The following is a 14,806-nucleotide window of genomic DNA, read 5'->3' as shown; positions in this document are numbered from 1 at the left end:
GAGGATGACATATTTGAGAATATATTTGCTGAAATTAATGTTTGTCCCAAGCTTGGGGATGCTATGTTTAATAATGATGATATTTTTAGCCTCCCAAGTTTTGATATGCAAAGTTGTTATGATGATAGCATGCCTTCTACCTATGATGATTATATTGATAAAAGTGGGTTTGGAAGAGTGTCAACTTTAGGAAGTAATGATCCCACTATTTTAGAGGATGTTGAATCTTATAATATTTATGAAAGTGGATTTGGAGAGGTCATGACTTTATTTAGTGATGTATCCACTATTTCGGAAGAGGTTTCAATCGATTATGATGAGAACAAAGTTGCTACTTATGATGATTATTGTGATGAAACTTATGCTATAAAAATTAGTGATGATTATATTTATAAAACTTGTCATGATTATGAGTACCCTTTCTCTGAACATTACACCTTTAATGTGGAAACAATTTATAGAATTCTAGTTTCTTATTATACTCCCACTATTCCGAATGAGAAGAATTTTGCTTATGTGGAGAGTAATAAAATTTTGTGTGCTAGTAGATCATGAAAAGAATACTTTAGGTGCTGGTTATATTGTTGAATTCATTCATGGCGCTACTGAAAATTGTTATGAGGGAGGAATATATGCTTGTAGGAATTGCAATAATATCAAGTTTCCTCTCTATGTGCTTAAAGTTTTGAAGTTATGCTTGTTTTACCTTCCTATGCAAGTTGATTGTTGTTCCCATAAGTTGTTTGCTCACAAAATCCCTATGCATAGGAAGTGGGTTAGACTTAAATGTGCTAGTCATATTCTTCATGATGCTCTCTTTGCGTTTCAATTCTTATCTTTTATGTGAGCATCATTGAAATCATCATGCCTAGCTAGGGGTGTTAAACGTTAGCGCTTGTTGGGAGGCAACCCAATTTTATTTTAGTTTCTTGCCTTTTGCTTCTGTTTGGGAATAAATAATCCATCTAGCTTCTGTTTAGATGTGGTTTTGTGTTTTAATTAGTGTTTGTGCCAAGTAGAACCTTTGGGAAGACTTGGGTGAAGTCTTTATGATCATGCTGTAAAAAACAGAAACTTTAGCGCTCACGAGATTAGCTTCAACTTTTTACTGGAGAGTGCCATTTAGTTGATTCTTTTTGCATATGATTGATAGACAAATTCCTCAGGTCCACCAATTTATTTTATAATTTTTGGAGTTCCAGAAATTTGCGTTAGTTACAGATTACTACAGACTGTTCTGTTTTTGACAGATTCTGTTTTCATTGTGTTGCTTGCTTATTTTGATGAATCTATGGGTAGTAAAATAGTTTATAAACCATAGAGAAGTTGGAATACAGTAGGTTTAACACCAATATAAATAAAGAAGAAGTTCATTACAGTACCTTGAAGTGGTGTTTTGTTTTCGCTAACGGAGCTCACGAGATTTTCTGTTAAGTTTTGTGTTGTGAAGTTTTCAAGTTTTGGGTAAAGATTCGATGGACTATGGAATAAGGAGTGGCAAGAGCCTAAGATTGGGGATGCCCAAGGCACCCCAAGGTAATATTCAAGGATAATAAAGAGACTAAGCTTGGGGATGCACTGGAAGGCATCCCCTCTTTCGTCTTCGTTCGTCGGTAACTTTACTTGGAGCTATATTTTTATTCACCACATGATATGTGTTTTGCTTGGAGCGTCATGTCATTTTATTTTGTTTTGTTTTGCTTGCTGTTTGAATAAAATACCAAGATCTGAAATTCTTACATGGGAGAGTCTTCGCATAGTTGCATAATTATTCGACTACTCATTGATCTTCACTTATATCTTTTAGAGTAGTTTGTCATTTGCTCTAGTACTTCACTTATATCTTTTAGAGCACGGTGGTGGATTTGCTTAATAGAAACTTATGGTCTCTCATGCTTCACTTAGATTATTTTGAGAGTCTTAAATAGCATGGTAATTTGCTTAAATAATCCTAATATGCTAGGTATTCAAGACTAGTAAAAACTTTCTTATGAGTGTGTTGAATACTAAGAGAAGTTTGATGCTTGATAATTGTTTTGAGATATGGAGGTAGTAATATTAGAATCATGCTAGTTGGGTAGTTGTGAATTTGAGAAATACTTGTGTTAAAGTTTGTGATTCCCGTAGCATGCACATATGGTGAACCGTTATGTGATGAAGTCGGAGCATGATTTATTTATTGATTGTCTTCCTTATGAGTGGCGGTCGGGGACGAGCGATGGTCTTTTCCTACCAATCTATCCCCCTAGGAGTATGCGCGTAATACTTTGCTTTGATAACTTGTAGATTTTTGCAATAAGTATATGAGTTCTTCATGACTAATGTTGAGTCCATGGATTATACGCACTTTTCTACCTTCCACCATTGCTAGCCTCTCTAATACCGCGCAATTTTCGCCGGTATCATACACCCACCATATACCTTCCTCAAAACAGCCACCATACCTACCTATCATGGAATTTCCATAGCCATTCCGAGATATATTGCCATGCAACTTACCACCGTTCCGTTTATTATGACACGCTTCATCATTGTCATATTGCTTTGCATGATCATGTAGTTGACATCGTATTTGTGGCAAAGCCACCGCTTATAATTCTTTCATACATGTCACTCTTGATTCATTGCATATCCCGTTACACTGCCGGAGGCATTCATATAGAGTCATATCTTGTTCTAAGTATTGAGTTGTAATTCTTGAGTTGTAAGAAAATAAAAGTGGGATGATCATCATTATTAGAGCATTGTCCCAATGAGGAAAGGATGATGGAGACTATGATTCCCACACAAGTCGGGATGAGACTCCGGACGAAAAATTAAAAAAAGAGAGAAAAAAGAGGCCAAAAAAAGAAGAGAAAAGGCCCAAATAAAAAAATAAAAAAATGAGAGAAAAAGAGAGAAGGGACAATGCTGCTATCCTTTTACCACACTTGTGCTTCAAAGTAGCACCATAATCTTCATGATAGAGGTCTCCTATGTTGTCACTTTCATATACTATTGGGAATTTTACATTATAGAACTTGGCTTGTATATTCCAATGATGGGCTTCCTGAAAATTCCCTAGGTCTTCGTGAGCAAGCGAGTTGGATGCATACCCACTTAGTTTCTTTTGTTGAGCTTTCATATACTTATAGCTCTAGTGCATCCGTTGCATGGCAATCCCTACTCACTCACATTGATATCTATTGATGGGCATCTCCATAGCCCGTTGATACGTCTAGTTGATGTGAGACTATCTTCTCCCTTTTTGTCTTCTCCACAACCACCATTCTATTCCACATATAGTGCTATGTCCATGGCTCACGCTCATGTATTGCGTGAAGATTGAAAAAGTTTGAGAACATCAAAAGTATGAAACAATTGCTTGGCTTGTCATCGGGGTTGTGCATGATTTAAATACTTTGTGTGGTGAAGATAGAGCATAGCCAGACTATATGATTTTGTAGGGATAGCTTTCTTTGGCCATGTTATTTTGAGAAGACATGATTACTTTGTTAGTATGCTTGAAGTATTATTATTTTTATGTCAATATTTAACTTTTTTCTTGAATCTTTCGGATCTGAATATTCATACCACAATTAAGAAGAATTACAGTGAAATTATGCCAAGTAGAATTCCACATCAAAAATTCTATTTTTATCATTTACCTACTCGAGGACGAGCAGGAATTAAGCTTGGGGATGCTGATACGTCTCCAACGTATCTATAATTTTTGATTGTTCCATGCTATTATATTATGTGTTTTAGATGTTTACGGGCTTTATTGAACACTTTTATCTTACTTTTGGGACTAACCTATTGACCCAGAGCCCAGTGCCAGTTCCTGTTTTTTTTCCCTTGTTTCAGTGTTTCGCAGAAAAGGAAAATCAAACGGAGTCCAATTGACCTGAAACTCCACGGAACTTATTTTTGGACCAGAAGAAGCCCACGGAGTACCGGAGTTGCACCAGGGGAGTCCCGGGCTGCCCACGAGGGTGGGGGGTGCGCCCACCCCCTAGGGCGCACCCCCTGCCTCGTGGACAGCTCGAAGGACTACTGACGTACTTTTTCCTCCCATATATACCCATATACCCTAAAAACTTCGGGGAACAGAATAGATCGGGAGTTCCGCCGCCGCAAGCCTCTATAGCCACCAAAAACCAATCGGGACCCTGTTCCGGCACCCTGCCGGAGGGGGGGAACCCTCACCGGTAGCCATCTTCATCATCCCGGCGCTCTCCATGATGAGGAGGGAGTAGTTCACCCTCGGGGCTGAGGGTATGTACCAGTAGCTATGTTTTTGATCTCTCTCTCCCGTGTTCTTGATTTGGCACGATCTTGATGTAATGTGAGCTTTGCTATTATAGTTGGATCTTATGTTTCTTCTCCCCCTCTACTCTCTTGTAATGGATTGAGTTTCCCCTTTGAAGTTATCTTATCGGATTGAGTCTTTAATGATTTGAGAACACTTGATGTATGTCTTGCCGTGTGTATCTGTGGTGACAATGGGATATCACGTGATTCACTTGATGTATGTTTTGGTGATCAACTTGCGGGTTCCGCCCATGAACCTATGCATAGGGGTTGGCACACGTTTTCGTCTTGACTCTCCGGTAGAAACTTTGGGGCACTCTTTGAGGTTCTATGTGTTGGTTGAATAGATGAATCTGAGATTGTGTGATGCATATCGTATAATCATACCCACGGATACTTGAGGTGACATTGGAGTATCTAGGTGACATTAGGGTTTTGGTTGATTTGTGTCTTAAGGTGTTATTCTAGTAAAAACTCTAGGGCTGTTTTTGACACACATAGGAATAGCCCAGCGGATTGATTGGAAAGAATAACTTTGAGGTGGTTTCGTACCCTACCATAATCTCTTCGTTTGTTCTCCGCTATTAGTGACTTTGGAGTGACTCTTTGTTGCATGTTGAGGGATAGTTATATGATCCAATTATGTTATTATTGTTGAGAGAACTTGCACTAGTGAAAGTATGAACCCTAGGCCTTGTTTCCTAGCATTGCAACACCGTTTACGCTCACTTTTACCACTTGCTACCTTGCTGTTTTTATATTTTCAGATTACAAAAACCTATATCTACCATCCATATTGCACTTGTATCACCATCTCTTCGCGAACTAGTGCACCTATACAATTTACCATTGTATTGGGTGTGTTGGGGACACAAGAGACTCTTTGTTATTTGGTTGCAGGGTTGCTTGAGAGAGACCATCTTCATCCTACGCCTCCCACGGATTGATAAACCTTAGGTCATCCACTTGAGGGAAATTTGCTACTGTCCTACAAACCTCTGCACTTGGAGGCCCAACAACGTCTACAAGGAGAAGGTCGTGTAGTAGACATCACATCTTCATATCTCAAGAGAAATACCTCAAAGACTACCTAAATAAGTTTGGAATGCAAGACTGCAAAGGTTACACGACGCCAATGCCAACCAAAAGTCATCTGGGTCCTAACGCTAATGGTAAAGAGTTTGATCAAAAGGTATACCGCTCCATGATTTGTTCTTTACTTTATTTATGTGCATCTAGGCTAGATATAATGCTTAGCGTTTGCATGTGTGCCTGATTCCAAGCGGCACCAAAGGAATCGCATCACTTAGCAGTGAAGCGAATTCTTCGATATTTGGCTTACACCCCAACACTAGGACTATGGTATCCAAACGGCTCAGTGTTTGATCTAGTGGGATTCTTGGATGCTGATTATGCTGGTGACAAGGTGGATCGTAAGTCTACATCAGGCACATGTCACTTTCTGGGATGATCTCTTGTCTGTTGGTCTTCAAAGAAGCAGAACTGTGTGTCTCTCTCCACTGCTGAATCGGAATACATTGCTGCTGGATCTTGCTGCGCTCAACTTCTATGGATGAAGCAAACACTCAAGGACTATGGCATCCATTAGAAACAAGTACCACTCTACTGCAACAATGAAAGCGCCATCAAGATTGCCAACAACCCAGTTCAGCACTCGAAGACAAAGCACATTGAGATTCATCATCACTTTCTCAGAGATCATGTCATGAAGGAAGATATTGATATCATTCACGTCAACACTGAAGAGCAATTGGCAAATATCTTCACAAAGCCTTTGGATGAGAAAAGGTTTTGCAAGTTGCGGTGTGAGCTAAATATCTTGGAATCTTCGAATGTCCTGTGATTACGCACACATCGTAACACTTATGCATGTTGATGACTTAGATGTGAAACACACGAAGTAATGTATATCTTCAATCAATGAAGACTTACGCACTGAGTGTGAATACATTAATGCGGAATTTGACTTCGGAGCGCAACGATAATTGTGCGCCGTGTTTGGGTCTAACACTTCCTATACGGTGGGTAACGCCACCACCAAACTCTTGTTTGAAGTGTTTCTTTTGGCGTTACATTTGCAAAGTCTTCACATTTGATTTGTCTTCAACATTGATTTGACTTCATGATTATGTTCACAATGTTGATTTAATTTTGATCTCCCTAAGATATATATTATGTTTTGTCCTCTACAGCATTCACTTATAGCTATGTCTTCTTGCTTGAATCTTTTGATCTAAGTGAATGTGATTGGACCCTAATCTCTTCTATGCTTCTACCTCAAATTCTATCTATCCAAATCATATGCATTCTATTGAAACTGTTGTCGGGTGGTTGGTGCGACATATGCCAACGGGTGGTTTATCATTGTGGGAGCCAGTAAGACGTCGCCGGTGCCTGGAAACGGGATGAGGCGAAGACATGCTCGCCGGCGGATCTTACCCAGGTTCGGGGCTCTCCGTGGAGATAACACCCCTAGTCCTGCTCTGCGGGGTCTCCGCATGATCACTAGATCAGAAAAAGTAGCTACAAGTGCCCCTTGGGCTGTCTGGTTCAAGGGAGAAGAAGAGCAAGTCTAGCTCTTGCTTCCCCCTCTATATGGTGTGTGTGTAACTCTAAGAAGCCAACCCTTTGCATGGGTGCCCCGGGGGGTTTATATATGCCTACCCCCCGGGGGTACAATTGTAATCCGGCTGGGCGCGGGTCCCAGTCGTCAGTGTCTACGCTCGCCGGCTTCTCCGCCGGCCGTTGGGGCCCGCCGACTGGTGGGTCCCGCCGGCTGCCGGCCTCTTGGTCGACAGGCCGGCCCCACCGCCTGGGGGTCTTGTCGGCAGCTGTTTACTGTAGCCTCGCCTCTGATGACGAGGGCTTCGTCGAGGTAAGCAATGCTACAGTGTGCCGCCTCGAGGGCTCTCACTGTAGCCTTACCTCGTCTTGTCTCCTTAATGTGGCACATTTTTCGGGGGAGGGGAGTAGCCGGCTTCTGGGGGCCGGCTACGCCCCTGGCCGACTGGGGGAGGCCGGGCCGCCTTCGTGCCTCTCTCTGGCTGAAGGGGCCCGCCGCCCGTGGGCCGTACTGGCGTCTGTCGTGGATGACGTTGGGGCCAGCATGGCTACAGGGCCGAGCCGGACGGGAGATGGCCGACCCGTACGGCGTCCTGCACCCATGCCTGCCTCGGGATTCGGGGGTAGTGGGCCGCACTGTAGCCACACCACGTCTTGTCACCGTTATGTGGGCGTAGTTTTGGTGGGTGCGGTCTTGGCCGGCTTCTTGGAGTCGGCGTTCTTCATGGCCGGCTCTGGGGAGTCGGCGTTCTCTATGGCCAGCTTCCTGGAGTCGGCCATCTCGTAGTTATCTTGGGGGAGGTTGCTGAGGCTGGGTCGCCGTCTGAGAGTCGGCTTCTGGGGTAGCCGACCGGGGGAAGGCGGCCCAATGCTTTGAACGCTTGAAGGCTCAGATGGCCTGATAATTTTTGAAAAGCCAGGGGTAGTCGGTTAGGCTACCCGTGGCCATTTACTCCGACAGTAGTCCCCGAAGCTGATTGAGCTTCGAGGTTGGGTGGGAGTCGAGAAGCTCGGTCAGCTTCCTATCTTGACGAGCCGGCAGCTGGGAGCCGACTTTGGTTGGGTGCGCCGTCTCGGCGAATTTTTTTGGAGTCGGAGGGCGGGACCTGCCCCGCGGGCCGGCCACTTGCCGCATGTGAACCACGTGGCATCCCTTGGCTAAAAAGCCTGCCAGCCCACGCGCGCGACGGGACGTTGCCATAGGTCGGGGGCCCGCCACGCCTACGCCCGGGCCCAGGTGCGGATTCTCTGCGGCCCGAAGCCGCCCGCACGTCTTCCTGCGGCGGTTTCGGCACGCCTTTAGGGCGTAATAATCGCGAGACGTGGGGGGAGTGGGTGCAGTTAATCCCACATCTCACCCCACGCCCTGCCTCCCCGGCTTCACCGTGCGAAGCTATAAGTAGGGGGAGGGGGGAGAGCGGCAGGCGCTCGCACGCCCCTCCCCTCTCCGCCATCTTCTTCCTCCTGCTCTTTCTTGCGAAAGCGCCTCGCCGCCGCGCTGCTCCACCACTCGATCCTCCGCCGCCGCGCTCATTCTCGCCAGCCCTACGCCACGATGCAGTTCCGCGGGGATTGGGATGGCTCCAACGTCCATGAGGATCACGTCGAGTTCCTCCGCAAGACGCGGCGGCTGCCCGGCGCGGACAAGTGGAGGTCCGTCTTGCGCCGGCGAAGGAGATTACGCCGGAGCCGGAGGAAGGCGAGCGGGTAGTCTTCCGCTCGCATTTCTTGCGCGGCATCGGCTTGCCCGTGAGCGCCTTCTTCCGCTCCTTTCTCGAGTTCTACCAACTCCAGCCGCACCACCTTACCCCGAACACGCTGGTGCTGCTGTCCGCCTTCGTCACCTTGTGCGAAGGCTACCTCGGCGTCCTCCCCACCCTCGAGCTCTGGGGGGAGTTCTTCCAGTCCAAGCTGGGCACGTGCATGCAGGGCGTGCCGGCTCAGACTGGCGCCTTCGTCGCGATGCAGAGGGTGGCTGCCGACAACCCCTTCCCCGTCATCACGCTGATCCAGTCGGTGAAGCTATGGCAGAAGTCATACTTCTACGTGAAGAACGTCGCCCCGCAGGGCGACTACATCAATCTGCCGGCTTACGTAGCCGGCCCACCGGTAGGCAGGCGGCCCCAGTGGTCCTATCGGGCCGTGACGCTGACGCCGGCTGGAACCGCAGCTGTCGCCCGAGTGCGGGCAATGATCCAGTCGGAGGGCTTGTCGGGACCCGACCTGCTGGCCGCCTTCGTCACGCGCCGGGTGCTCCCGCTCCAGAGCCGCCCTCATCTGATCTGTCAGATGAGCGGCCAGCTCGATCCGAGTCGGATGTGCACCAACGAGATGCCGCACGACGAGGTGGCCTATATGGTGAACTAACTTGCGAACTGCAAGCTCTCCGCAGAGTGGCAGTTCGGCAAGGAGCCATATTGCCGAGCCCATCCACCGCCGACGGTATGTTCTCTATTTCTCTTTCTCTTTTCTCGGTTTTATCGCCGAGTTCCTTTTGGCCGACTCTGACTAGTCGGCTTGTCTCGACAGAGCCCTCTTCTTCGGCCTGTAGGCGGGTCAGACGCGGAGCGCCGATTCGTCCCCGACCGGACGGAGCACGATCTGGAGGACCCCGACTTGGGGGCGGCCGCTATGGACGACAACACCGAGGCGGGCGGTGGCCAAGCCGGTGGCGAGGCAGGAGGCTCCGGGCTTGGAGTCAGCTTCGACGACTGGCCGGACGATGACGAGGCTGAAGTCGTCCCACGCCGCCAGCCGGTGCCTGGCCACGGTGCGGGTTCCTCCGCTGCGCCGCCTGCTCGAGGCGGCGGGCAAAAGCGTCGTGCCGTGCCGGGTTTGTTCGGCAGTCGGCCGAAGAAGCCCAGAGGCGGGGCAGCGGCGACCAGGCGGGAGGAGGCGGCCGCGAAGGCGGCCCGCTTCCGCAAGGCGGTGAATCAGCCGCAGACGGTGTCGGCGTAAGTATATACTCCTTCGTGTATTCTTTTTTCTTTTCTCTGGTAGCTCCTGAGTCCTTGTCTTTTCTCAAAAAACCAGGGCTCCATTGTCGCTCGAGCGGGCTGCTGCCGCCTCCGTCGTTGGGTCGCCGGGAGGATCTGGGAGCACTACTCACCGTGTGGACCCCCGTGCTGATCTTCTGGCGGCGATGGAGCGGAACGCGCGGGAGGCGCGGGAGGCGGAGGCATTGAGGGCGGCCGCCGCCAAGGCGGCGCAGGAGGAGGAGGCGGCGAAGGCGCGCGCTGACGCCGCGGCCAAGGCCCAAGCGGAGGCTGCGGCTGCGGCGATGGCGGAGGAGGCCTTGCTAGTCACCCCACTGCGCGTTGCGGCGCCTGGGGCCCCAGAGCCCTCACCAGAAGAAGCCGGCAGCGACCAGCCGGGGTTGGAGAGGGAAGACGACATCGTCATCCTGGAGAGGGTGGCGGCACCGGCCCCGCCGACTAGGGCGGCTCAAGGCGGCCGGCCTGATCTGCCGCCTGCGCAGTCGGCCGGGGGCGAGCCGGCCGCGAGGACTGATCTGGCGGTCCGGTCGTCGTCGCGCCAGCGCACGGGGAAGGCCGCCTCAGAGCCGCAGAAGGCTGCATCGGAGCCGCAGCCGGCCGCGGGCTCCAGCTCGTCGGCCCAGGATATGGAGGCGGCCAGCGCCAGCTCGGGGTGGACACCGGGCGGAGGGACGGCCGTGATGAATGTGGCCGCACAGGACGTCCGGACCCGGCTCCAAGCCCAGGCTACGGCGCTGAGGAAATACAACGACGAGTTCCTTGCGACGCGGGCGGCCATCCGTGTTAGTCTTCTTATCTTGCTTCTTTTTTATCTTGGTTTCTTCCGTGGGGGCGCGTCAACGCACCCACTGGGTGTAGTCCCCGAGTTCCGAGTCGGCTGCTGAGCAGGCGGCTTGGAACTTCTTACTGGATCTAGTTTTGCTATTCTTGCTCTTACTTCGCTCTTCTGCCTGTCTTGCAGGACTACCACAATCTTTGCGCGGCTGCCTTCAACTCCCAGGCTCGGGAGCTGACCCAGAAGACCGCCGACCTATCTGAGAGCCGGGGTAAGTGCTTCGTCCTTTATCTCACGTGGGGGCGCGTCAGCGCACTCACTGGGTGTAGTCCCCGAGATTCGGGCTGACTGCTGAGCAGTCGGGTCGGATCTTCCTTGACGACTTCTTCTTATTGCTTCTTCTTTCTCTGTCGTTCCTGCAGCGGCCAAGGCCAGTCTAAGGCAGCAGCTGGGAGGGTCTTAGGCCGCCCTTCGTGCCAAGGAGGCCGAGTTTGCCGCCTTGGTGCAGGAACGTGACCGCCTGGCCATGAGGTTGGCCGACCAGGAGGAGAGCCACAAGGCGGCTCTGAAGGCGGTACAAGACAGCGAAGCCGCCCTCCAGGCCGAGTATGAGACAGAGGCGGCTGGCTGGGCCGAAGCAAAGCAGACGCTGATCAATGGCTATGGCCATATCGAAGATTTGGTTGACGGTAAGCTGCCTACTTCTTCGTCCTTTCTTGCCGCCTGCCGCTTTTGGCTCGTTTTCTGACTTGGTGTTTTCTCTTCTTTCTCTTTCTTTCTTGCGCAGAGTACTTCCCTGGCTACTCTACCGCCGCCAACCAGATCATCGAGGCCCGCCGCGAGGCACGGAGGCAGGCTGGCGCCGAGATTGCACCAACCGCTAGCCGGTCGCTGGAGGAGCAGCTCTTGGCGATCCAGGCCCGCCTCCAGCCGGCTCACCGCCTGCTCCGCCGGCTTCAACGTGCCGGGGCGCAGGTGCTGGCCGCCCTCTAGCCCGGCGAAGTGGTTCCCCGCACCCCTAGTCGGACTGCCGACTGGCTGGAGGTGGCGGTCGGCCGCTTCGAAGCCTGGAAGGCTTCGGCGGCTCGGTCCGGCGCCAGGCGGGCACTGGAGTTCGTCACGGCCTGGTATCCTGGCCTGAGTCTGGACCAGCTGGCTACCTGGCGGCAGCAGGCCGACACGGAGCTGGAGTCGGCGCGGCCGGCTATCATCCGGCGGGCTTCGGCGATCGCCGACTACACCGACACCAGCGCCTTCGCCCCTGAGGTAGATGACAACGGTGTTGCCCAGCCGGAGGAATGGTTCGGGCTGAACCCGGCAGACGACGAAGACTCGGCGGAGGAGATCGACTCCAGCGACGAGGGCAAAGAAGAGGTGGAGGAGGGTGAAGACGCCGGGCCGGATGGTGGGGCGGCCGGCCAGCCTCAGCTTGACCGTGCCTCCAACAATACGTCACGCGCGGGTGCGTCGCCTGCCACCGGCGGTGATCAAGCCTAGACCCGCCAGCCGGCCACTCCTTCAGCCGGCGATGCCGTCTCCATCGACCAACCCGGCTCCCACGTCGCACCTTTAGTCTAGTCTGCTATCTTTTATTTTCCTGTCTTGTCACTTTTGGAACAATATTCTGTTAAGTTTACACAATTCCACCCACTGGGGGTGTATTCGAACTATGTCGATTGCCGGCCTATTGGAGGCTTTATATGTATATATGACTATGCAAGTGTTTGGCTTTTCCTTGTTCTTTGCTTTTCATCCTTCTGCTGTTTCCTTTGCCGCCCTCCCTTGGTTGCCGCCTCCCCAGTCAGGCAGTTGCTCTGCAATCTATGGCTGGAGAAGTGCTTGGCCAATTGGGAGGGCAAGTACTCTAGCTTTGTTGGATTAGAGCAAAGTGTTTGGGAAGCCGGCCAGCCGGCTGTTCTAACAGCCGGCAAGCGTGGTCGGAGGCCGTCTTTTCGTTATACAAGTTCATTAGTCCTTAGCCGTTTTTCGTGTGGGCATCCTTTCTGCCTTGGCTCTTGCTAGTCGGACAGTCGGTTCTTCGAGCTACGACTTTCAACAAGAGAGGACTTGGGAGCCGGCACACTACTTGTCTGACTTCAGGTAGAACTTTAATATAGCTTAAGGCGGCCAGTCCCCGGGCCGACTAGTCGAATCCGGTGCCAGACGGGAAATCAAATGTAATAATACATTCATGGATATGACACTCGTCGCTCATAGATAAATGAAGGCAGTCCCCGAGTGCTCCTCGGGGGGCCTGTTGTTTCGTACTTAATACAAAAGGGTAGCATGATACATACTGCTTTCAACTGTAAAATCTTCTCAAGGAGGTTCGCGTTCCATGGTCGCTCCGACTCCTTGCCGGAGTCATCCCTCTTGCGTGCTCTTGGTTTTTGCGCGTCGATCAAGTAGTAGGAGTCGTTGCCTAGTGCCTTGCTGATGACGAAAGGGCCTTCCCAGGGGGCCGAGAGCTTGTGCTGGCCGGCTGTTCGCTGGATCAGCCGAAGCACAAGGTCGCCCTCTTGGAAAGATCTTGGCTTGACCTTGCGGTTGTGGTAACGGCGCAACCCCTGCTGGTAGATGGCGGACCGGCTGAGTGCTAACAGCCGGCCTTCTTCCAGTAGGTCGACACCATCTTCTCTTGCTTCCTTGGCCTCCGCCTTCGTGTACATGGTGATCCGAGGCGAGTCGAACTCGATGTCGGTTGGGATGACAGCCTCGGCACCATATACAAGGAAGAATGGAGTGAAGCCGGTTGACTTGTTGGGGGTAGTACGCAGACTCCAGAGGACAGCCGGCAGCTCATCGAGCCAGCAGCCGGCCGATCGCTCCAGTGGTACAACCAGTCGGGGCTTGATGCCAGAGAGGATGAGTCCATTTGCTCGCTCGACCTGGCCGTTTGACTGCGGGTGGGCAACGGACGCTAAGTCCAGTCGGATACCCTGCGTCGCGCAGAAACGTGCCAGTGCTCCTTTGGCAAAGTTTGTGCCGTTGTCGGTGATGATGCTGTGCGGTACGCCGTACCGAGTAGTGATCTCGGTGATGAACGTCACGGCAGTCGGCCCGTTTAGCTTCTTGATTGGCTTCGCTTCGATCCACTTTGTGAACTTGTCCACGGCGACAAGCAGATGTGTCAAGCCGCCGCGGGCTGTCTTGAAAGGGCCCACCATGTCCAGTCCCCAGACGGCAAAGGGCCAGGTGAGGGGAATGGTCTTGAGTGCAGAAGCCGGCAGGTGTTGCTTGGAACTGAGGACTTGGCATCCTCTGCAGCTCTTGACTATCTCTTTGGCATCTTCCAAAGCAGTCGGCCAAAAGAAACCATGGCGGAAAGCTTTGGCCACAAGTGATCTTGAGGCTGCGTGGTGGCCGCATTCGCCTTGATGGATATCCTTGAGGATTGCCACTCCTTTTTCTGGCTCGACACAGCACTGGAAGACTCCAGTGACGCTGCGCTTGATAAGCTCTCTGTTGATTATTGCATATGCACCTGCTCATTGTTGCACTAGTCTTGCTGAGATCTCGTCAGCCGGCAGCTTTCTGTTGACTAGGAATTTGAGGATGGGCTGGGCCCATGATGGAGCTGTGACTTCTTCTTCTGTTAGGACGACCACCATGACTCGGGTGGGTGGGTCGGGTGGCGTGGAATTGGAGTCGGCCACCGCTTCTTGTGTTACTACAGTCCCCGGGCCGACTGCTGCAGTCCCCGGGCCGGGTTCTGAAGTCCCCGGGCTAGGTGCAACTACGGCAGTCCCCGGGCCAGTTGTTGAAGTCCTCGTGCCGCCTGCGGGGTTCCTCCAGTCGGATCCGGCTGCATCTGGCACAGGCGGTACGAAGATAGAGTCTGACTCTGGAGACGGCTTGATGGACGGCTTGAGGAGGCGCTGGAGGGAGACGCCGGTCGGTATAGCCTGTCGGGTGGAGCCGATCCGTGCCAGGGCATCTGCTTGGTCGTTGTCGGCCCTTGGCACGTGAAGGAACTCGCACCCTTCGAAGTACCCACTGATCTGCTGGACGAGGAATCGATAGCTCGCCATGTTTGCGTCCTTGGCGTCCCAGTCGCCAGACGACTGCTGGACCACCAAGTCTGAGTCGCCATAACACAGGATCCGGCGTATGCCGAGTTCTTTGGCTAGCTGGAGCCCATGTCTGAGCGCCTTGTACT

This window comes from Aegilops tauschii, chromosome 6, assembly GCF_002575655.3.
Source record: "Aegilops tauschii subsp. strangulata cultivar AL8/78 chromosome 6, Aet v6.0, whole genome shotgun sequence".
NCBI classification, from domain to species: Eukaryota; Viridiplantae; Streptophyta; class Magnoliopsida; order Poales; family Poaceae; genus Aegilops; species Aegilops tauschii.
Note: the sequence above shows the minus strand (reverse complement) of the source record.